General features: G+C 42.0%; 1 protein-coding gene and 1 pseudogene across 1 annotated transcript in view; one reads left to right on the top strand and one right to left on the bottom strand.

Annotated features, from left to right (window-relative positions):
- Positions 1-24214, top strand: part of LOC136872427 (E3 ubiquitin-protein ligase MIB1) — a 381779-nt gene that overhangs the window by 290965 nt on the left and 66600 nt on the right. The window lies entirely within an intron of this gene.
- LOC136873011 (5S ribosomal RNA) lies at positions 5737-5851 on the bottom strand (annotated as a pseudogene).

Genomic DNA, 24214 nt, shown 5'->3' with positions numbered 1-24214 from the left:
AAGTGGAGAACTATATAAAAATGAACGATGTCTTATTCATAAAACAAGAAATGAGGGATTTAATTTCGGCTGCGTACCAATACTTGACAGTGCTAAATTGGGCAAACTACGTGGACGATAGGCAGAAAATCGAAAGTGATCTCTGCATAGAAGAAGATCAAGGTGACAAGGAACAATTTTTGATTCATTATTGTCATCTTCATCATCTTCATCTCCAACATCCGTTTCTCTTTCCCTTTCGATGCATCGTCAAATGGTTCCGATTCGATTGGACTTGGACCATCCAGGGACACGGAAAATTCATGGAAGGAGTAACACCACTACCTGACAGGCCTCAAGGTATGTAATATATTTTAACTATTAGTTTATTATTATGTGTGCGGAGCCTCCATGTCTCAGGCGGCAGCGCGCTGGACTCTCACCGCTGGGTTTCGTGGTTCAAATCCCGGTCACTCCATGTTTGTGCTGGACAACGCAGAGGCGGGACAGGTTTTACTCCCGGCACTCCGGTTTTCCCCGTCATATTTAATCACAGCAACACTACAATATCATTTCATTTCATCTGTCAGTCATTAATCATTGCTCCAAAAGTGTGCGACAGGCTTCGGCTGGCGGCACAATCCCTATCCTCGCCGCTAGATGGGGCTTCATTCTATTCCTGACCCGGTCGAATGACTGGAAACAGGCTGAGGATTTTCATTTTATGTGTGCATTTAAATCGTGCTCTGAACTTAGCCGTATCACCTAATTGACTGCACTGTCGTTCGCTCCGTAGGGCGCGAGGTACAACTATATGCAACAAATAATATATATCCGAAATTTCGAGTTTTGTTACATGTACCTGACCATGCACAACTTTGTATGTTCTGTAGCACCTGGCATCACTGCGTCCCATTTAACGCGTACTGCCTTTCAAGGTGGAAACACACTACAGAAGACCTTCAATTCCTTTTGGACAGCATCAGCGAAGCAAGCAAGAATTTTGACCTTCAAATAACTATTCAGAATCACTGCAGTCAGCAAGTACAGAGTTTTTTTTTCATTCTGGACGGAAACTATTGATAGTGGGTCACATTACAAATACCTGGAATGCTGGCTAATATAAGAATGGGATCTGGTTGTAGAAATCAAAACTCGAATCGGCATTGCATGAAAGGTGTTTCCGAAATGTGCATCTCGTGTGCAACTGTGTAACCTCCGATGCAATCGCTGGCGTGTTATGAAGTATTGTTGTGTTTTACCGGTATTGCGTTACGGTGTCAATGGGTGGACACGTAAAGTGTTCTTCAGTGGACCGACTGCAGGACTTCGAAATATAAATGTATCACAGAATGTTCCAAGACCCCATGGGTAGACCACGTAATCAACAAGGAAATACCGAGCTCGATAGCTGCAGTCGCTTAAGTGCGGCCAGTATCCAGTATTCGGGAGATAGTAGGTTCGAACCCCACTGTCGGCAGCCCTGAAGATGGTTTTCCGTGGTTTCCCATTTTCACACCAGGCAAATGCTGGGGCTGTACCTTAATTAAGACCACGGCCGCTTCCTTCCCACTCCTTGACCTTTCCTATCCCATCGTCGCCATAAGACCTATCTGTGTCGGTGCGTCGTAAAGCAACTAGCAACAGGGAAATACTCCGTCATGCCCGGATGTCATAAGGAGTCCTAACCCTCGCAAAAAGCAGGAAACAAGCTATTTCGATCACATCTTCCAAAACGACAAATATAGCTCGATTCATTTGGTCATAGGAGGGAAATATCGACGTGGGCGGAAAAGATATCCTGGACGCGACAATGGTTCGACATGTGCACGATACGGAAACTCTGATACGTGAAGCACAAAACAGGAAAACTTCCAGCATGGTCGTCCCAACCTTGTGTGAGAAGGCGGCACGACGGCGTCACAGAAAAAATAATTATTTTAGAATTACTTTGTCATCACTTACAATCATATTCTTAACTACTTATATGGTCATGATATAGGCGTTTGGTCGTATGCCGTTTCAAGAAAATAGGCTTCGGTGAAATTCTTTACGTTTTGTAGAGAACTTTACTCTGCGTTTTCAGAAGAAAATATCGACTGTTCACGAGAAAGGCTTCTCAATAATGAGGTTTGAATGTAGACGTTATAATAGAAGTGGAAGTGGTACATTCATTCGTCACCAGGTGGCTCACCGGACGCGGTACAGCGCTAGCGTTCGAAGCGGAACCTGACTGAACCATCAGAATCAGTCTGAAGAGAGTCGCATATGAAATTTATGACACAGACACAAGCCTGGAATGAAAAATCGGGCGATGAGGAACGAACGAATTTGAAAAATACTGAAACGAAATAACAACAGTGAAAGGCCATGAAAGCATCAATGGCAACAATACGTATGGTTCTTGTCAACACCAATCGTCATTTTAATCGTGCGAATTGTGAACGTTCAAACCACCGAGAGGAAGGGAGAGATTTTCATTCTCGGCAGTCTATTTGCAGACGAACAAGTAATCAGCACTTCTTAGTAAATGGCGATCATTTATAAAAGGAAACTTCGTGTGCCAATAACCTTTATGATGAGAAAGCAAGCCTCTGGTTGCTCGCCTGAGCGAAAGCTACCTCCTTCGCCCAGCTTAGTTTCATAAAGAATCCAATCATAACGCGAGCCGATAATTGGAAGAGGGTGGAAGTTTTCCTGGACAACTTCACTACGAGCTGATTGGAAAGTTCAAACTTGTGGTAAGAATCTCGAGTATTTTCCGTTAGTGGAAGTAGCGCCATCTAATTAATATTCTGTGGAAACATCATCGCCCGACCAAACATTGTTCTCTACCATCCTTCCCACTAAGTTCTCCCTCTTCTGTTTGCGTTCTGTGTATTTGACTTCGAAAGCCTGTTCTAGTTGCGCTTGGCGGACCTCTTCAGCAGTGCGTATTGAATCACAAGTCATTAGAGGACTTGGAAGGAGCCAATAACCCCTCAGTGGAGCCATTTATAACATGAATCATCTAACCGCAATGAGGACTTCGAAATCTAAATTACGGGGTCGAATGCAGGCCACGGCAACTTTATGTGGCAATTGTGGAGTTGCCCTTACCTGGATTTACTATTGCTAATATACAAATATGCTTGAAGTTCTGGGACACCGATCCAGAAGGTGGTGATACTTGTTTTAAGAAGAAGTACAACCAGGTAATTATTCCTTCTTGAGGGTAAAATTGAAGAATTCAGACCGTTCGAAGTACGAGGTTACCGGGAAAGGAAGGACCTCAAAGAATGAACGTTAGACTCCCTTGGTCTCGCAAACCTAATACCGGCAGGGTGAGAAGAGAATAACAGTTAACTATGAGAGATCGGATAGGAAAGATGAAAGCGAGGAGGCTGGTGCAAGTGAAAGCAATGTCAGACTCAGCTAGGGGCTCTGTGGTCATTAACTCTTGCTCCCAAGTTGACATCCCCTAGGGATTACCCGTTTCAGATATAATGAATGTAGTCTTCGCCGCAGTTTCAGAGGAAACTGGTGCAGAAAATGAGAGACACGGATACAGTTGTCACTACGTAGAAATAGCAAAAATCAACCTTGTAGTTTTACGTGACTACTTTCCGTAATCATTGTTTCGTGACCTCCAGTTTCGAGACCTTCAGTTTCCGTTTCAGAAATACTGTATGCAGTAGCCAAGAATCAAAACGCTGCCGCTAGAGTTTGCAGACTATACAGTTCGATCGCAGTGCTGCAGTTAGTCGTTGTCTTCTACTCACTAGGTAACAGGCTCGATCCTGATTAAGTATGGTGGTATTTGCAGATGTATATATGCGACAACTTCGTGCCGTTGGCTTTCTGTTCATTAAAGAACTTCTCTGAGATAAAATTGCAAATCTTGGCGCCGCGTAGTAAAACGGCCTGTTATTACGACGAACGTTAAAACAGATAACATGATTATCACTGACTGGCGTTCATTGTGTCTTAATTTGGCCAATGTTGACTATTTCTAGCCATATTTCGTAGTTCAAGACGTTAATGATCGAGGGTTTCGAAAACCATAAAATATAGCAGCAGGAGAGAGGCTGTTCTAGATGTATTCCTACATTTCTTCCCCATGGAATCACAATTCTTCGAATGTGCCTATTATCCAATCACTCACCACTGATCTGCATTTAGGGCAGTCTCCCACGTGGCAGATTACCTAGTCATTTCTTAAATAATTGCAAAGAATTTGGAAATTTATTGAACTTTTCCCTTGGCAAATTATTCCAATCCCTAACTTCTCTTCCTGTAAAGGAATGTTTGCCCCAATTTGTCAGCTTGAATTCCAACTTGATCTTCATGTCATCATCTGCCCTGCTTTTAAAAACACCCATTAAACTTATTCGTGTACTAATGTCATTCCACGCCATCTATCCACTGACAGCTCGGAACATTGGCAACTTGATGTTTTTGGAGTGTACAGACCTGGAATGGGTGACGCAGACGCTGATGAATCCCAGCATAGTCTATTGCTTTTTTAATTCTGAAGGGGTCTCATGGCCGAGTGACATTGTCATGGGCTTCACACAACTGACTGATGTGTATGCAATTTTTGTAATGAAGTGACACGTCTCTGTAGTTCGGATTCCCCGTAAAATGTGAGGTCTCGTAGCTAGGTCACAATATCAACCTTCGCGTGAATGCTTTCTTTCCAAACTCTCCGAGTCAATAATTTCCCATAGCCTCTGACCTTTCTCTGCTTAACAAGAATATTTATTTTACAATTTGCTTGCACCGGCACAGATAGGTCTTATGGCAACGTTGGGATAGGAATATGCTAGGAGTGGGAATGAAGCGGCCGTGGTCTTAATTAAAGGACAGTCCCGCAATTTGCCTAGTGTGAAAATGGCGGAACCACGTAAAACTATCTTCATAGCTGTTGACAGTAGGGTTCGAACCCACTATCTCCCGAATGTAAGTTCAAACTCGTGGCACATACAGACCATTGAGGCTCCCAAGACGACTGCTGCCCAGCCGGATGGCTTACAGATTCGAGAGTGTCGCACAGTTAGCGTGACATTATCCTTAACCATATTACTTGACTTCTGGAACTGAGTCCCTTCTTAAACTGATACATTTTTTTTCTTCTTCAAGGGGTTCCTCCGTAATTAAAGTTACATAATTCTGCGTTTTCTTTCTCAAAACTTAGCTACTTCTTTTTAGATATGGTAGTTCACCTCCGTTGTGTAACGGTTAGCGCTATTAACTGTCGTGCTTGGAGGCCCTTGTTCGGTTCCAGGTACTGCCAGAAATTTAAGATAAACAGGAGGGCTAATATGTAGTTAAAAAGGTACACGCTGCTCACTTCCACTGGGGGTGTGTCTGAAAAGAGCTGCACTACCTTGAGACGAGGACACCAATTTACATTTTACATAGATTTGGGGGAGGAGGATGAAGAAATTATGAGCCCCCCTCCCCCAATTGCACTACAGCCCTTGAAGGGCCTTGGCCTACCAAGCGACCGCTGCTCAGCACGTAGGCCTGCAGATTACGAGGTGCCGTGTGATCAGCACGACGAATCCTCTCGGTTGTTATTCTTGGTTTTTTAGATCGGGGCCGCTATCTCACCATCAGATAGTTTCTCAATTCTAATCACGTAGGCTGAGTGGACCTCGAACCAGCCCTCAGGTCCAGGTAAAAATCCCTGACCTGGCTGGGAATCGAGCCCGGGGCCTCCGGGTAAGAGGCAGGCACGCTACCCCTACACCACGGGGCCGGCAAAGGGTATTGAGCCAATGGCACGTAATGTTCCCAAGCGGTCACCCATCCAGAGACCATGCCCAATGTTGCTTAACTGCGGTGATCCGACGAGAACCGGTGTATTCAACATGGTATGGCCGTTGGGAAGAAAAGATGAGTAGGCTACTATAAAGGAAATTTTAAAAAAAGGTTAATCATCTTAATCATCATCATCTTCCTGTTATGTTCACATCGACGGACACGCTGAACATTGCTGTGATGCTGTATTTGTGTCCAGAACTGCAGCTGCCTGAAATTGATTTCTACCCCACTATCGGCAGCCCTGAAGATGGTTTTCCGTGGTTTCCCATTTTCATACCAGGTAAATGCTGGGGCTGTACCCCAATTAAGGCGACGGTCGCTTCCTTCGGTATTGAGTCAAATATACTGAAGAAACGTTTCGTCCATCGAGGTCAATCATCCGTCATATATGACCGTAGAAGCGAACTCTGTCTTTCCTGTCCCATAGTCGCCATAAGACCAATCTGTGTCGTGTCGGTGCGACGTAAAGCAACTAAAAAAAAAAAAAGCAACATGATTTCTCACCCAGTCTCGACTGAAACCCGAGGTGTGTTCGTGATAAGTTGACGATAGTTTGTTATTGTCAACACACTGCCGCCCTCGTTTGTAGATAAGTTCTTATTGCGTTTCCTCTGAGAGGTAAACTGTTCAAGACATCACGATAAATATATCGTCAGATCGATCCTCTAGGATCCGTTGACAGGTTGCATACGTTGATACATAGCAGCTATAACTTCTTCTCTTTATGTCGGCATACTCTACGTTTCTTGTTATTTTCTATTACGACCATATCCTTTCGTTGCTACACCGAGATTTTTGTTACTGATGTACAACTCTGTCCGCTGGTAAACTGACGTATTGTTTCAAATAAACTCACAGGCGAGAAATATAAAGGTCTACATTGTTCTTCTTAGACGGCAATCATTGTGCGGAAGGGATATAAAGCAATGTAATAGCAGCGCGAGTTTTCTGTATATTACTGTGAAAGGCAGGAAACAAGAGACTTATCAGTATCACTTACTCTGATTAAATCGTGTAAGATGCATAAGGTGCAGCATTTGTTAACACAACGGTTTTAGCGTGGAATTAATTGAATGTTGGAAAACATGGTAGTTTCTTGAATAGACATAATATATTATCATCCTATATGCACATACTCCTTTCGTATTATTTATTTTCGTTTAGTTCGTCCGTATAATATGTCCAAACTGTCTCTGTTACTTTTCTCCACTGACCGACTGTGTTGCATAGTTGGATTGGTCATTGGCCTAATGGGCTCAAAGTTGCGGGATCGAATTGATGATGATGATGATGATGATGATGATGATGATGATGCATGTTATTTAAGGGGGCCTAACCTCTAGGTCATCGACCCCTACGGGATTGAATTACAGCGCATTCTGTTCGTAATTCAGAGCGCTTGAATATGACATGCCAGTGTTGGTAAATATAAAGTTCCTCATTTCATAACCAAACCCCGGCTTTTCTTATCATCATCATCATCATCATCATCATCATCATCATCTGTTAACGAGAGAGTGGCTACGCGGTTTGAGTCACGTAGCTGTCGGCTTGTTTTAGAAAGTTAGTGGTTTCGGCAGCCGTGAGGATGACTTCCTTTTTCACACCAGGCAAATGCTGAGGCTTTACCTTAATTGAGCCTACGGCCACTTCCTTCCCAGTAATATCCTATCGTCGTCGTAAGACCTATCATTGTCAGTGCAACGTAAAACAAACCTACTTACTGTTTTCTCGATCGTTCACATGTACTAGCGAATATTCTGTTTCCATTTCAGCCCCGAATACAGTATTTCCCGTGAGGAGAAGTATACTGTTCGGTGGTCTTACTTAAGACTTTGCGTGTTATGCGATATGTTTATATCACGCAGACCCTGCCAAACTCCACTCCTGAATAGTCTAGTATACACGCCACGCGTGATTATGAGTTACTTCTTTATTAAAATGTTGGTAATTCTTAGTAATATTTCTTTTGATGTAACTCAGTTCCGAACTTTTTTTTGATCCGTTGGTGCAAGTTATATGACGACCAATGCCATCTTATTGATTTTTCGGACGGGAGAACGTAGACGTCTTTTAGACTCTTTTCTTTGCGACGTGGGATTGGCTTGAGAAATTAATAAATCTCAGGCTGTCGTTGAGGGCCTTCCGTTACCTGACTAGCCTCTGAGCGCGTTTTAAAACGAACGGAGAGGCTGAATTGCGAATTATCTACATTGCAGGATCAAATTCTGGCGGAGTCTGTTGATATGAGAGTGATCCACAGCCGCCGTGAGACCTGTGTTCTAATGTCCCAGCACGCAAGCAACTCGTCAGTTCTTACTTCCGTCTGATACTTCTATATTCTCCGCGGAGGGAGTAGCTATCTTCGAAGCCCTTACATTTCGTACCACGGACATTCCGCACCACATGATTTTTGAGGACGTTTCGTACGACCTAGATCGTTTACCTGCGAACGTTTTCCCCGTAATCTCCAAATATTTACGCCAGGACAATCCGTATCACTTGATGTCAGATTGGAATTCCATTTCGACGCCAGCGAGCGTAATGAGCCTAATAGACACACTTGAGAAATCAGACACAAAAATAATTTACAACATTTGCTGAAGGAAACATATTTTTTTAATAATTGCCCTTTAAACTATACTTATCACTTATTTGTTTGTAAATAGTATCATAGTGTAGTATCATAAAGTCGATTTTTTAAAGTATAAATCTTGAACAAAACATTACAATAGAAATGTACATCGTGTTCGGTGACGAGCATAAGGATGAGTAATATTACTATTATTGTGAATATTTATAAACGACTGCACTATTTCAGTATCACGTAAATAAAATAAAATAAAATATTCTGATGAACTGAACGATATGGGCTTGAAGGCCACGCGGAAACAGGAAACTACTGAAAAGTGGAAGTAGCTGTGTCCCTACGAATGACGAATACGAGATAAGAATTACGTGTGCCAATCAGATCAGTTGCGCCCGGCGGAGGGTTAACATCAGTAGTAGTCACACCGTGCGAAGGCTTCTGCGCCACTAGTGGACAGTGGATATATAAATTATTATATTAGTATATCGTTTTTACTTCGCAATACTTCCCACTTTTCCAAGTGGTACGGAATGTCCCCGCCTAAATATTTCAAAGTAATTAGCTGACATTTCGCAGGTTATCAGCCGGTCTAGTGGTACGAAATGTCCTAGAACCAATCTTCTCACCATCAAAATTCATCCTCCTCCTTTCTGATTCATTGAGTGTATTAACTACTCTATCACCTCCAATTGTGTGTCAAAAACTCAGTGTTCATATTATCAACATACGGTACTAAAGAAAGTCACTCAACTGAACCGACACGGCTATAGTGCCATTCTTTTATGGACACCAGCCCAGAACGGAATAGCCCATAATGAATATGTGCACAGCTCGCCAAACAAGCGGCAGGATCAGGCCAACCTCTGAAATGTACCTTGCATCCACTGGACCTCATTTCTAGCACTAAACGACGAACATATGACACGTGGAATGAAGAGTGGAATATATCCAAACAAAGGACATTATTATTCCCAGGTACAGCCTCATCCATTTCATCTCTAAATAGAATTCGAACAGCGGATACATCACAACAATAATCAGAATTAGATTAAATCATGGTAGTTTCCGCAGTCTTCTATTTCGTATTCATGTTGTCGATACCGTATATTGTACATGAGAGCCGTTGGAGAATCCAGAACATTTTTTTTTTTAGTGCAACCGTTTTACTGCCCAGCAACAAACACTTCTAAATACAACAGTAAATTACACGAACCGCTACCAGTCATATTGTCAACTTTGCTCGGTACAAATTGCGCCGCGGTGTACTCCTCTATACAGAAATTTTTGAAGAATACTCTCCTCTGTTTATAACACACTCGATGAATGTTTCTCACATTACCTCGTCACTTAATGCGTACATTTTTATGTACTCTGCATCTGTTGTGTTCATTTTCAATGTATTTTACTGTGTTTTAGAAAATGTATGTGAGCTAGCTGTATGGCTATCCCCAGGCCGAAAGTCATTAAAAAAATGAGTGCTTAAATGCAACGGGCCGGTGTCAGTGCTGGACAACATTCGGACACTCCGTGTCTCTTAACAGGAGTTCAACGGACATTTTTATATTATTATTAACAACAACAACAACAATTAATATGCCTGCCTTTATACTCCTGGCCATATGGGTTGACAGATATTAAGATACTACATAGAATACTTCACAGCATTTTTATTAGAGAGAGAGGGAGAGAGTTTCTTGCGTGGGATGCAGTAAAGATTCCTGAGTGCTTGGCATTATTGTGGAATAGTAGCGAGCAGACTGGAGTCTTCACCAGCCAATATGTCGGTACACGGGAGCTGTAAGTTATTGGCCATTGGGAGCGCGCTCCGGTGACCCGGCAGCTGCAATAAGCAGTACGAGAGAGAAACCCAACTCCAAGATTATTTTCTAAAAAATGATTCGTTTCATTTTGTAGCGGCTGCTGTTATTATCCGGCTGACCGCTGTCTTGGACTCGAGAAGCTGTTCTAGTGCCTTCTGGTTTGAAGTACGCCAGCAGCGTGAGCAGTGTCTAAAGTGCTCTGCAGTAGGCTTCGTGTAGCTAAGCTTAGATACCTAGAAACCAAGGCACGACCAATATTCACGGAGTCATAGCTGTTTTTGTTTTCCACTCTAGACAGAATAATGAAACATATTGTTTCCAATATTAATTTTATAAGGACCAGTGAATTCAAAATGAGCAAGCCTATGTAACTAAACATACTGAAGGACAGACAGACAGAAATTCAACTTAACCAACCTTCGACTTCATACTTCTAAACCGAGGTAGAAACGAAGTATCAGACAAGAATTTGAAATGTGCAGGCAAAATTATAATCTTATTACTGTCAGCATGAAAAGAGAAAGCGATTTTTAAAAGACACATATTTGGAGTGTATTGATACTGGACCCTCTTGACAGAAGACAAAAAGCGTTTTAAAGGCAGTGGAATTGTGGCTGTGCAGATGATTTTGAAAACTAGGTGGACAGAAAGAAAAACCAATGCAGTTTAAAAAATGTAAAGAAACAAATACATTTCTTAGCCTCGCCTCCTGCTTTGTCAACCGGGCTTGCGACCGGTTATGGTGACGTTGTGACGACGATGCTTATTATTATTATTATTATTATTATTATTATTATTATTATTATTATTATTATTATTATTATTATTATTATTACAATTTCGTTCCCGACGTCTATGGACCGCGTTTGACAATCTTTGCAGTATTGTTAGCCTTCTCTGTCTTCACCCTCTCCTAGAAAACGCGGAACGTTTTGACGAGTTGTCGAAATTGATTCTGTCCATGATATAATCTTCTGGAACCCTCATATTCGTCAAGTTCAACCTCACTTCTTGAAACCATTTAAAGTCTGTCTTCCTCTTCCTGAAGAATTGAAAGATTCTCTCCGTTAGGCTATTATCGTCAACCCTCCACAAGTGTCCATATAACTTTAACCTTCCCTTTCTCATCAGTTCAACCACCCTGTTCTTCGATACAGTTCGTTGTTAGATTTGAGTCTCGTCTCCCTATTTTTTTATTATTTTTTATATTTGTAGCTTAATATTTTTCTTCTTTGTTCCGGTATCTTCAAGTCCACCTTTTCCGATCATGTCCATTATTATTATTATTATTATTATTATTATTATTATTATTGTTATTATTATTATTGTTATTACCTGGGAGAGGGGGGGGGAGGTGATTGCAGAGAAAAGCATGGTGTTGTAAAGACTTCTTTTAAATCTTGCTGCAGTGTGTAAAGTTTTTGCTTCATACAAGACTTTTGGAGAAGTGTAGTTAACATCGTCGTAAATAATGAGAAGGAAAGAAAGAAAGAAAGAAAGAAAGAAAGAAAGAAAGAAAGAAAGAAAGAAAGAAAGAACATTTTGGCAACCGTGTCGATGTTTTGGCTGCACTAGTGCATTTGTAAATTTTTGAGCTAGGAGCTTGGATTGGGAAGGAAGAGGACGTGGCCTGTGTATGGGTGCGATATTACCCCATTTCTGAATTACGTTACCTCAAACTGGCTGTATAGATTCTCAAACCATTCTTAAATTCGTTGCAGACATGGGAGGGAAGTTACTCTGCGTACCCTTACACCATGGCGATTAACTTATTGTTAGCGATACCTCTTGACAAACAATATATCACTTTACATCCCATTGGAGTTTAAGTGAAATTTTAATTTCAGATCTAGAGAGTCTTGGCCAGCTTTGGAGATTAATTAAATTAAGGGACTTGATTGGAGTACATCCTCTCCTCCTCACACCTCACCTGATACCATACCCTGATCAACACCGTGAACCGTTCGATCGATTCCCTTTCCCTCTGAGAACCCTTACGTGGTGGTTAAACGGTCCCTTGTCGACCATACTACAGTATTGCGTTTGCTAACGCGGTGCATATACGTATACAGTATTACATGCTATAATGCTTTGATACATGTCTCAGATGAGGATCTCGCAGGTTGTAATTCAGTTTCTTCGAACCTCTGAAAATTTGTTGTTGTCAACTGTCAAGGTTGTAGCTCTTGACAAGCTAGACCGTTTAAGAATTACTTTTCCATAAGTTACTCAATCCTGAAGGACAATAACTACATTGTAACATTTAATAAGAAGCCAAACACGTGTTATGAATGTACTACTACTACTACACAAGTTTTCACTTCGCTCCTGAAAGGGACGGCGGCTCTCTTAGATGGTAACGCCGTCTCTTAGACCAGGGAGATTTGGTTCGGTGAAGGTGAGGGAGTGGCGGCCGTGTCCCGTACCATGGACTGTCCGAGCTGTCAGACTATGACAAGCTTGGTCCAAACCAAAGACTTTAATATTACTTAGTCCAAACGCCCTGCAGAAAGTTGACCAAGTCAATGACCTTGGCGTCCGGCTTGACAAGGGTCTTACCTTCACTGCTCAAGTAAACAAGGTGACAGGAGAGACCTACCGGGGATTGGGATTTATCATACGGAACACTAAACTGTTCATAAAGGCGAATTCATTCATAGCACTCTATAATGCTTTTGTACGAACAAACTGGAATATGCAATCGTTGTATGGAATCCAAGGTTCGATAAATATATTAAGTTAATCGAAAGAGTGCAAAAACGTTTTGTAAGATTCCTTCATCACCAAACACATGGCTTGTACCCATTTATGGTGCCATACAAAAATTGACTAACCAGTGTCGTAATGACCAGCCTTGAAAATCAGAGAAAAATAACTGATGCCAAGCACCTGCGTAAATTATTAAACAATAAAATAGATAATATGAATTTACTCTCCCTATTGAATTTTCGCGTACCTCGCTTGCACTCAAGAGAACGCAGCACGTTTAGGACTGAAAGAGCTCTGACGACCGCCCACATCCATTCACCACTCTATAGGTTATGTAACAACTATAATGAAGCTGTTAGCATAGACAATAACTTGGACTTCGACATGTCAATATCCAAATTCATAAAACGTTCTTCAGCTATACTGCCACGGCACTAAGCATTAATATCACGCTGAAAGCTGTCAGAAAGTTGTAGGTACTGAATAATTTAGTTATTAAGAAGTTTGTTTTTAGTTATTAAGATCTAAGACTAGTACCAATGTAATTTAATGAATGATTTAGTTGTTAAGAATTATATTTTTAGTTATTGAGATGTAAGACTTGTGTCAATGTAATTTAATAAGTACTTTAAAGATTTTTAGGTTTACTGTAATTGGGTTTTGCTACCCTGTTGTAAGCCGGCAATTAAGTAAATAAATAAATAAATGAATAAATAAATAAATAACTGTCCCGTCATTCCCGTTAGTACAGGAGAATGGATAACTACGGAAAACATTCTCAGGACAGCTGACGGTGGTGACCAATCCTTCTTCGTCTCCCGAATGCAGAGCTGTAGAGCCACGGAAAAAAAGAATCCTACTCCCTCGTTTGGGTTTGAACTCTTGATGTAGGGATCCGGAGGTGTAATGGTGGGTATTGTTGGATTCTATATTTGGTCTAGGTAACGGTTACATTCGTGATCACCGAGCTTGATAGCTGCAGCCGCTTAAGTGCGGCCAGTATCCAGTAATCGGGAGATAGTGGGTTCGAGCCCCACTGTCGGCAGCACTGAAAATGGTTTTCCGTGGTTTCCAATTTTCACACCAGGCAAATGCCGGGGCTGTACCTTAATTAAGGCCACGGCCGCTTCCTTCCACTTCCTAGGCCTTTCCTATCCCATCGTCGCCATAAGACGTATGTGTCGGTGTGACGTAAAGCAAATAGCAAAAAAAAAAAAAAAAAAAAAAAAAATTCGTAATCACCCCATGTGGTGGGGGACGCAGATGAAGAATACACCCACGGTATTCCCTGCCTGTCGTACGATGCGATTAAAAGGGGCGACGAAAGGGATGATGACATTAGAACCATGAGACTACTTTTGATTAGTACCAATACGTGCGGAACACCATGGTAAACGTTACTTGCGAATAGTACCTCCTTGCGAGGAAAACCATGGGTCTACGTTAAAGCCGGGTATCGACTGCGCGCGGCTGCCGCGCGTGTCTGTTCGAGCGCGGCAAACTCTTTCGTTTGTGTTACGCGTAACACCATGTTTGTGATGCCAGAGTCGAGCGCGGCAGGTGATCGACACTGGTTCCTCAGTTCTCGCGCGAATACTATGAGTACTGCACGTGCAGATGACCTTAGATGTTAGGCCCCTTTAAACAACAAGCAAGCAGATGTATTGTAATGAAAAAGATACATACATCACACAAAGTATCCACAGTATCATTGGGTGTATTTTTGTCGGTCAAGAAGTCGAATTCCTTGAAAGCAAACCGCTTGGATACGTAAACAGTACCTGGATCTGTAAACAAACAAGACAGGAGTAGTGCCTTAGCATAATTGCATATAACACGTGTGGTATACTGTAAGTCAGTTATGAGAGACTTCTTAATCCAGGACTTTTCTCTTCTGTATGACGCCAATAAAGTTGCCATTTTCTTCTTAAACTCTTGAACTTGTATTTTCATTTCCTCGCCTATGTCTTTCCAGGCGTCCTCGCGCATACTTTCGTTGTGATAACTAGCACTTTTAGGATTCCACAAGATCTCTTCATATTTATACAGCTGTATCAGAGCTATACAAATTTCATTCTCCATTTCGCCGCGGTAGAACCACCCCAACACCCGTCTCAACTGAACGAACACAGCGCACTGAAATCCCTTTGCTGCGGGACAAAAGACCGCTCCGATTTGGCCCATGTTCGTTGCTTTGCCTCGCGAAGTCGATACCCGGCTTACATAGGAGTATCATTATGCGAGGAATACTACGGGTCTTGGCGTTGTTTATGATAAGTGTCGTCGTGTGCATTCCACCGGTCGGTTCCACTGTGTTCAGAATGGGTCTGTATTTGATAACTTGAAGCCGTCTTCCCTGTTGATGTTATTTGGGTGCAACTTTATTTCTACGGCTTCCCTCACACGTCGAGCATAGAAATATTTTACAGGCGCGATGACCTTCGCCTGGTCAAAGAGGATTTCATGGGCTGTACTGTATAAATCTTCTGCTATGGCAGACTGGTTTATAGTGTTTTCCGTGGAGGATGAAAGAGTCAAGAATATCACATGGAGGCCTGTACTCCAGAAATACATGCATAACACTACCACGGCACAGCGCAGCGCACTCAAGAAACTGTAGACAGAGGGCGGTGAATCAGTAACTTCCCTGCCAAGGTCTGTCTAGACCAGGGCCATCCAAACAGCGCTCCCCGAGCGCTAGCGCTCTGGCCGCGCTCCAAGCCAGTGCTCCGAGCGCTTTGAGGGAAGGTAGTTTCGGTAGTGGTGGGAGGAGCTTGGCTAGCTGAGCGAGCGGTCTGCCCGCCGGGCCGAAGAGAGCAGCCGATTTTTTAGTGTGCCACTGAGATTTTATGTTTAAAAAAACACAATTTGTAACGGCACTACAGTGCCAACCACAGAGATTATTACGGTGATTTGACAGACGCCAGTCGCTAATCGAAGTTGGAAGAATTGAAAGAAAATTTCAAGCAGCACTGTTCTGTAGATATTATTGTTTTAATTTTTAAATGCTTGTTTACAAACGGGAATAAATAAATGATTGAATTATCTGAAGAACACTAAAGTTGTGACTTGCCGTATTTTTGTCTGACAGGAGATTGAGGAGAGTGAGGTTGGTGGACCCACTTTACGAACAAGCTACAAATGTTCGTCGCAAATTGCCAAAGCTGGGAAACCCTTCGCGGAAGGGAATGTAATCAAGGAGTGCCTAATGGACGCGGCGGCATGTATTTGTCCTATGGAGCTAGTTGAGAAATTTCACAAAATCTCTCTTTCTCCTCACACTGTACCTCGCAGAATAGACAATATGGCCGTTGATATGGAACAACAATTAATGGAGAATGCAGCAAATTTTGTATCCTTTTCCATCGCCCTCGATGAATCAACCTACACTGCAGACACAGCTCAGATCGTTATTTTCATTCGAGGGTGGATGACGATATTCGGCTCACCGAGGATTTCCTAGACTTGGTAGCTCTCAAAGACACCACTACCGGTTTCGATATTTTCAAAGCAGTGGAGTGTGTTTTTGAGTCAATGGGATTAAAATGGGAGCGGTTCACGAGTGTAACGACGGATGGAGCTCCTGCATTACGTAGTCTACGCACGGGGCTCCTCAGCTATGTAAAATTAAAAATGACAGAGCGGTACTACCCTAATGGAGGCGATCCAGTGCTTGATACACCGGGAGGCAATCTGTGCAAAAGTCGCCAAACTTAAAGACGTAATCGGAACAGTTGTGCGAGTAGTAAATTTTATTCGATCCCATGGACTCACGCACCGTCAATTCAAAGAGTACCGGGCGAGTTGGCCGTGCACTTGGGGGCGCACAGCTGTGAGCTGGCATTCGGGAGATAGTGGGTTCGAAGCCCACTGTTGGCAGCTCTGAAGATGGTTTTCCGTGGTTTCCCATTTTCACACCGGGCAAATGCTGGGGCTGAACCTTAATTAGTACCTTAAAGGCCACGGCCGCTTCCTTCCCATTCCTGGGCCTTTCTTGTCCCATCGTCGCCATAAGACCTACCTGTGTCGGTTTGACGTAAAGCAAATAGCAACAAAATAAAGTCAAAGAGTTCTTGGATGACATCGAAGTGGAGTATCCGGATATCCCGTACCATGCAGAAGTAAGATGGCTGATCAAGGCGAAGGTGCTTCATCGAGTTTTTTGCTTGCGGAATGCAACAGATACCTTTTATGACATGAAACGGCGGCCCGAAATTATTTTGCGTAATCCTAAGTGGATGGCGGACTGGGCCTTTTTAAGTGACATTACTGTCCATCTGAATACCTTGAACACTTCGCTTACCGAGCTCGATAGCTGCAGTCGCTTAAGTGCGACCAGTATCCAGTATTCGGGAGATAGTAGGTTCGAACCCCTCTGTCGGTAGCCCTGAAGATTGTTTTCCGTGGTTTCCCATTTTCACACAAATTTTGGGGCTGTACCTTAATTAAGGCCACGGCCGCTTCCTTCCCAGTCCTAGCCCTTTCCTGCCCCATCGTTGCCATAAAGACATATCTGTGTCGGTGCGACGTAAAGCCAATAGCAAAAAAAAAAAAAAAATTCGCTTCAGGGCGAAAAGAACAATATCTGCTATTTGGTGGAAGAAATTCAATAGTGCAAGGAACACAGGACATTTTCCATTGGTTGAAGCAGTGAAATAGGTGTCGACATTGATGAGTACTTGCAGGCAATTCGCCAATTACAAGAAGAGTTTGAAAAGAGATTTTCAGAATTATCAGAACCCCAAGCGGTGTTAGATGCAATTGTTCGAACATTTTCTCTTAGTGCAGACAGTGCTCCACAGCTATTTCAATTAGAGTAGCTTGAACTGCAGTGCAATGTTCGTCTTAAAGACCGCTTTTTAATGTCACGAAGTTTGGAAGAATATTATAGTGGCTTTCCGCAAGAAGAATACCCCCTTTTATATAAACATGCATGTAAAGTTCTATCAATGTTCGGCTCAACGTACATTTGTGAGCGTTTATTTTCGGTTCTTAAGCTTACCAAAAGTAAACACCGTGCAACGATGAGCGATAGAAACTCGCGTAATTGTTTAAGAATATTGGTATCATATTGGTAAAATTTTGTTGAATTTTCCTCCCAGGTATGTTCAAATTTCAGTTTTGAATAAATCGCATTACTGTATTCTTTACTTAACACTTGATTTCGTTTCCTGCATATTCCATACATCGGAGTACCTTTCGATTTGTTTATGCGGTATATTTGTTATGGCAAAACAGCCCTATCAATATGATGTCAACAAACCCACAAAAGCCGTCGGACGCACGACTGTACGTACGTATCTAGTTAGCGCGGTCCGAACATCGTCTGTCTCAGGTCTCCTCGCTGCCACACTGTAGTGGTGGTAGGGGAAGGAGCGCTAGTCTGACTGCCCAGTGCTCCCCGAGCGCGGGCGCGCTCTCGGAGCGCAATAGCTGGATGGCCCTGGTCTAGACAGACTGCCAACCACCACAGCACAGCGCGGCAATCTCAGAGTCCAGTTAGTTGGGAGGCCGTGGATAGTACAGTCATGAGTCATGACTTCCACGTTCCTTCGAAGAATTTCTTTGCTCACTGTCCGAGGCAGACCTTCACATGCCCTGATGAAGGCCGATGCAATTTGGCGGAAAGCTCAGCTTTGTTAAATAAATATAGGTATATATAAGTGGCTTTAATCCAGTTATCACATTTATTTCTTTATCTTAATACAATGCGCCACGGAAACCTACTTTCATTAATTAGGTTTCATGTTGAATATTTTTTGTGGTGAATGTATACTGTGAGAGATACGTTAAATGGCCAGTGTACGATATACTTATTAACACATTATCTGGCCTGGATAAGTAACGCGTATCATTGGAATTGTAGGCCTATACTCGAATCGGAAAGCACGCTCTGAAGTGCTTTGTTACCAGAAATTTTAAGGCTGAGTGTAAATTTATATATGATTCATTTGGTAATACTATATTTACTGACGCCCATTATATCTCTAGCCCTTGAACTAGGCAAAAATAACCACCGCAAATCCTCCGTTTGGGGCAAAGTCAGCAGTTACCAACAGTAATTACAAAATTAAAACGCTTTATAGCCACAGAATGTTTCTGGTGATTTATTTGTTAGTTCATTCATCCAGACGAATACCCTACCCATTTTGCCTGTGTTGGGGAAATTTCATGATTTTCCATTTCTAGAGATTACCGTATCTCATTCAGTGCACGTGCCTCCTAATTCTCAGATACCACCCTTATGTCCATTATATTGTCGAGAAGTTGTATTGAAGTGGCCAATTACTGGAGAGCAAATATCTGCGAGGTAGTTGCATAATGAAACCCGTCAAGCCGTACAGAAAAGCCCTCTCCGTTCTGTATTACTGTGTTTGCGCCCATGTTTGTTAATCCAACTTTCATAAACAAAACAGAGCTTCATCTAATCAAAGCTAAATTGAACTAAACCTCGACTTCCTATGATATAATTGTAAGCAAACAATCACAGTCAAACTAATACAGAATGACATAGTGATAAATTACTCCAAGCACATCGATAGCTTCCGTTAATATACGCTGTGTGTAACTAATTGGATCATGAGAGAAACTACACGATTTGAAAATGAATCACTCGCTGGGGTATATTGTAAAGGCTGTAGGCCTATGCAAATTATCATTGCACTTTCCTTGTTCTTTAGTCGACTTCTTTCCTAGAAGAAATATGTTTTGAGTATTGTTAAGTTCGCTGTCTTCTTGTTGGATGCTGTTTCTGACATTTGTCTCTCGACATAGGCCACTTTTACTGAAGTCGCATTTTCATTTATTACTGCGACAGTATAGAAGCTGTTGAGGTTTGAGTATGGCTGAATAATGACACTCAGATCGCGATTAGTGCGTATGGTTCTTATGAAAAGTGCTATTTATAAGGCCAGTCGCGCTGCAATAGCACTTTCTGGCCCAGTGAGGAAAGCAATGGTAAACTACTTCACTCCATATCATGCCTTCCATGCTAATTATGGCTCCGCAGTCGGTTTTTTTTTTCTCACTACCTGCATAATCTTCGAAGGTGATATTTGAGGATCCCACCAGCCTCTAAGCTGAAGACTAAACAGAAGCTTGCTGTTATAACGGGAAACGTAACGGTGCAATTAAAAAAACAATTATTTACACAGTGAAAATGTGTCCTTTTAATCGAACAACTGTATATGTCATGCTCTTGTATTTCCTGTCTTCACACGATCCCCACGAGGATCTGCAGGACGTACTGTACTTCTTAATTTGGATGACTTTGATGGCATGACCTAGTGTTTACACTGCACTATGTCTTCTGGTGTGGGCTAGAACAAATTTGTTACTTTCGTTCACCTGTCGATCTCATCCTTGGCTTACCGGGCGAGTTGGCCGTGCGGTTAGGGGCGCGCAACTGTGAGCTTGCATCCGGGAGATGGTAGGTTCGAACGCCACTGTCGGCAGCCCATAAAATTGTTTTTCGTGGTTTCTCATTTTCACACCAGGCTGTACCTTAATGAAGGCCACGACCGCTTCCTTTCCACTCCTAGACCTTTCCTATCCCATCGTCGCCATAAGACTTATCTGTGTCGGTGCGACGTGAAGCAGCTTGCTAAAAAAAAAAAAAAAAAAAAAAAAAGTCGTCCCTGGCTTTGACAACATGAAAGTGACCGAGGTGTGAGCGATGCTAGTAATGCCATTCCTTATGCAGCCAATTCCTGTTATGAATGGTGTGAAAATGTTACTCATAGGGCCAGTTGGCGGGGACATTTCAGTGGGCTTGGCAGACTGTTACGTAATAACTTCTGGCTTATTAAGGAACGCAACAGGAAACTACCTCACTCCTCTTCAGTGACATCTGGGCCACCTATGATGGCTGATGGCGTAGCTGTTGAGGTCCAAACCAGCCTCCAGACTGAGGCAGACAGACAGTTAAATTGAATGCTCTTACTGCCTGAGTTACAACTGCAGTTACTCCAGGTCCCTGGTGATGAGATAATAATTTACTTCGTACCTTGAAGGGCCTTTCGCGTCTTTATCCAAATATCGCACTGCAGACATCATTAAAAACTAGTGTACTAAATTAACGTGCAGTAAATCTCTCACATTTAAGCAATCGTAAATCAAGTATATATTATAGTGACCGCTTTATCTCAGTATTTTGCTTTTAAATGATTACCGAGCTTTTTTTTTTTTCAGTCTTATGTAAGCGTCACGATGTGCCAATTGCAAACTTGTCCCTGGCCTCTGTTAAAGCCAATAGGGACTCCTGTTTTACTAACTTATTTGTTGTACGCCACACGGACACAGACAGGTCTTAAGGTGACACCGGAATTGGAAGTGGTGGTTAGGATTGAGAAGGAAGCGGTCATTGTCTTAATTAAGGCACAGCCCTAGCATTTGCCTGGTGTGAACATGGGAACCCGCGGAAAACTATCTTCAGGGCTGTTGCCAGTGGGGCTCGAATCCAATACCTCCCGAATGCAAACTCACAGCTAAATGACCCAAACCTCAGTGGAGGGACGTTTAACACGATTATTATTATTATTATTATTATTATTATTATTGTTGTTGTTGTTGTTGTTGTTGTTGTTATAGTAGTAGTATGTTCAGTCCTCAGCCGTAAGTCTGGTTAGATCCTCAACAGCTCCGCCATCAGTTGTCATAGATGGCCTAGGCATCACTGAAGAGGCGTACTCATTATTATTATTATTATTATTATTATTATTATTATTATTATTATTATTATTATTATAAGAACAACAAATAATAGGCTTTGCCTTTTTATTGCCCTTCATATGGTATGTGATTGATGATGAAGGTGACTAATGTTTTAAGAGATAAGAGACAATGTCTTAGTTCGAATTCACGCGTGTTGAGTCTAAGATAACTGGTAAGATTATGTAATCGCAATAATAATAATTGTAATTATTATTCAGTCATCTTCTATTATAACAAAAATCTGTAATCATGTGACCACTTGAGTAGCATGCAAATTTTTCCATCAACGTAATGTCGTACGCCATTTTCTTTCACGATTTAATCCTAGTGCCTCAGTAAGAAAACTCGTTTGGAGAATGCCGTGTGCAGATTAGACCCAGCAAGCAAGTTGTGAAAGTGTGTAACATAGTGTTTTAATTAAAGCTACGGATAAGATTTCATTGCTTGGATTCTTGCTTGAGCTTACCCGCGCGCTCCCTCTAGCTAAAAATGTTTTCTGCGCCGAGGCTAATAAAGGACTCTCCGCTGAAGTAAAGAAGCGCAATCATTGTGAATTCTGCAGGATATGAGCCAATTGTTGATAATTGGTCAGGCATTAAAATGATTCAAATAGGTGTATTATTTTGTATCTCTAGTTCCCATCTTGTAATCTGTAGTTTTTTAGTCTTCGTTTCTTCTTCTTCTCCTCCTCTTTTGTCATTGGAGTAATTTCCGAAATGAAGTTACTACGTAAGATTTTAGTATGATTTAGAATGGTGTCGGTACACTTCGCAATGATGGAAATAAATTTCGTGTTTGATTTTGGAGTGCTCGATAACATAGGGACGGCCCTTTCTGCCTAAACTGAAAAACACATCACTTGTTGATTAATTGCCCAGGCTGTTACAATCTGATCAGAAATATAGTTTCATGAACACGAAGATATGCTCGATTTGTAATTCATTATTATGCATGTTCCCCACAGAATCTCCCTTTTTTCACTTAGTTCTGCATTAAAGGATCATTTAGTTCCCGATCATTTTATTACAGTCGTTGCCCATTCTTTTATTTCATTTTTTGAACAAATAATTTATTTGCAAATGGAATTTCATATTTTTTATTCCGCTCAGATTGTAGAGCGCTAGCTGGTTTCTGTTCGCAGTTTCGATCCCGGCCCAGTCCGGTGGTATCTGGAGGAATTCGTATACGTTAGCCTCCTGTCAGTAGTTTTATAGAAAATTGCTACTTCTCGGCGTCTCTGAAAACTGTGAAGAAAGTTACTGGAACATAAAACCAATGTCATTATTATTTATATTATTTTGAAGTTGATAACGTATGTTATATGCACCTTTAAACAACAAGCTTATCATCATCATCATCATGTATATTTCTTCCTATGGCTCAAGTGTAAATGTGTTAAACAGATGTTTCCGTTAATATTGAAATTTAGTAGGCGTTCTTGCCAGGGCTGCACTTAGCAGAGATCTTTTTCTACCGTCGCTTCTCCCACTTCGTGGCGAACTATGTAGCACATGTGTACTTGGCCGCGTTTTACAGCCGGATGCCCTTCCTAATGCCGCCAACTGCGTGTAAAGGGATGTGTTCATTATCGTGTCTTCCTGTAGTGATTTTTTTTTTGTAATAGGAGAAATGAAATGGCGTATGGCTTTTAGTGCCGGGAGTGTCCGAAGACAAGTTCGGCTCGCCAGGTGCAGGTCTTTCTATTCGACACCCGTAGGTGACCTGCGCGTCGTGATGAGGATGAAATGATGATGAAGACAGCACATACACCCAGCCCCCATGCCACTGGAATTAACCTATTAAGGTTAAAATCCCCGACCCGGCCGAGAATCGAACCCGGGACCCTCTGAACCGAAGGCCAGTACGCTGACCGTTCAGCCAACGAGTCGGACTGTAATAGGAGATATGTACTGGGATAGACACAAACATTGTCACCGAGCCAGAGGAATTAACCTTATTTGTCGATCATCCGATTCGATTATGGTGAAATTATGACTATTTTTTAGTCCTGCCTGTAATGTGTTTTATTTTCCGCCATTCTAATGCGCTGTTGTAACGGAGCATTTGCGGTGTGTTAGACTAAATTTGGTCGATATATTTTGCTGGAGGTCTTCCACGGTCTCTGTAGCCTTCAACTAAGTTCTTCGAGTTTTTAAAATCCATCCTTCCTAATATTGGCCCCCAAAATATCTCCCAATTCATTGCTTCACTATAGAATTCACGCGCAGTTTGATCTGCAGCTCATCAAGTATCGACTGATTGGTTCTCTTAGCAATCCATGGAATTATCAGCATCCTCGACCAACAGAACATTTCGAAGGCATTAATATACTGTAGATCGATCTTTTACACCGTCAAACATTCAGATGCTGATAGGAAGATAGAGAACACCAGGATATTGACCTACGGCATTTTGGTGGCGTTGGTAATAGGCCTCTCCTGGCTTTTTCATATTCTTGTAAGTTGCGCCACAGCAGTTTTGGTAATAACTACTCTTCTTTTTATTTCTCCAGTGTAGCCACCTGTGTTCGGTTTCTATGGTTTTAGAAAATGTGTTTACTACTTGTAAGTTGTTTACATGTTTCATAATTTCTCTG

The sequence above is a fragment of the Anabrus simplex genome, chromosome 4, assembly GCF_040414725.1.
Source record: "Anabrus simplex isolate iqAnaSimp1 chromosome 4, ASM4041472v1, whole genome shotgun sequence".
NCBI lineage: Eukaryota > Metazoa > Arthropoda > Insecta > Orthoptera > Tettigoniidae > Anabrus > Anabrus simplex.
The sequence above is the reverse complement of the archived record's forward strand: the minus strand, read 5'-3'. Positions and strand labels throughout refer to the sequence as shown.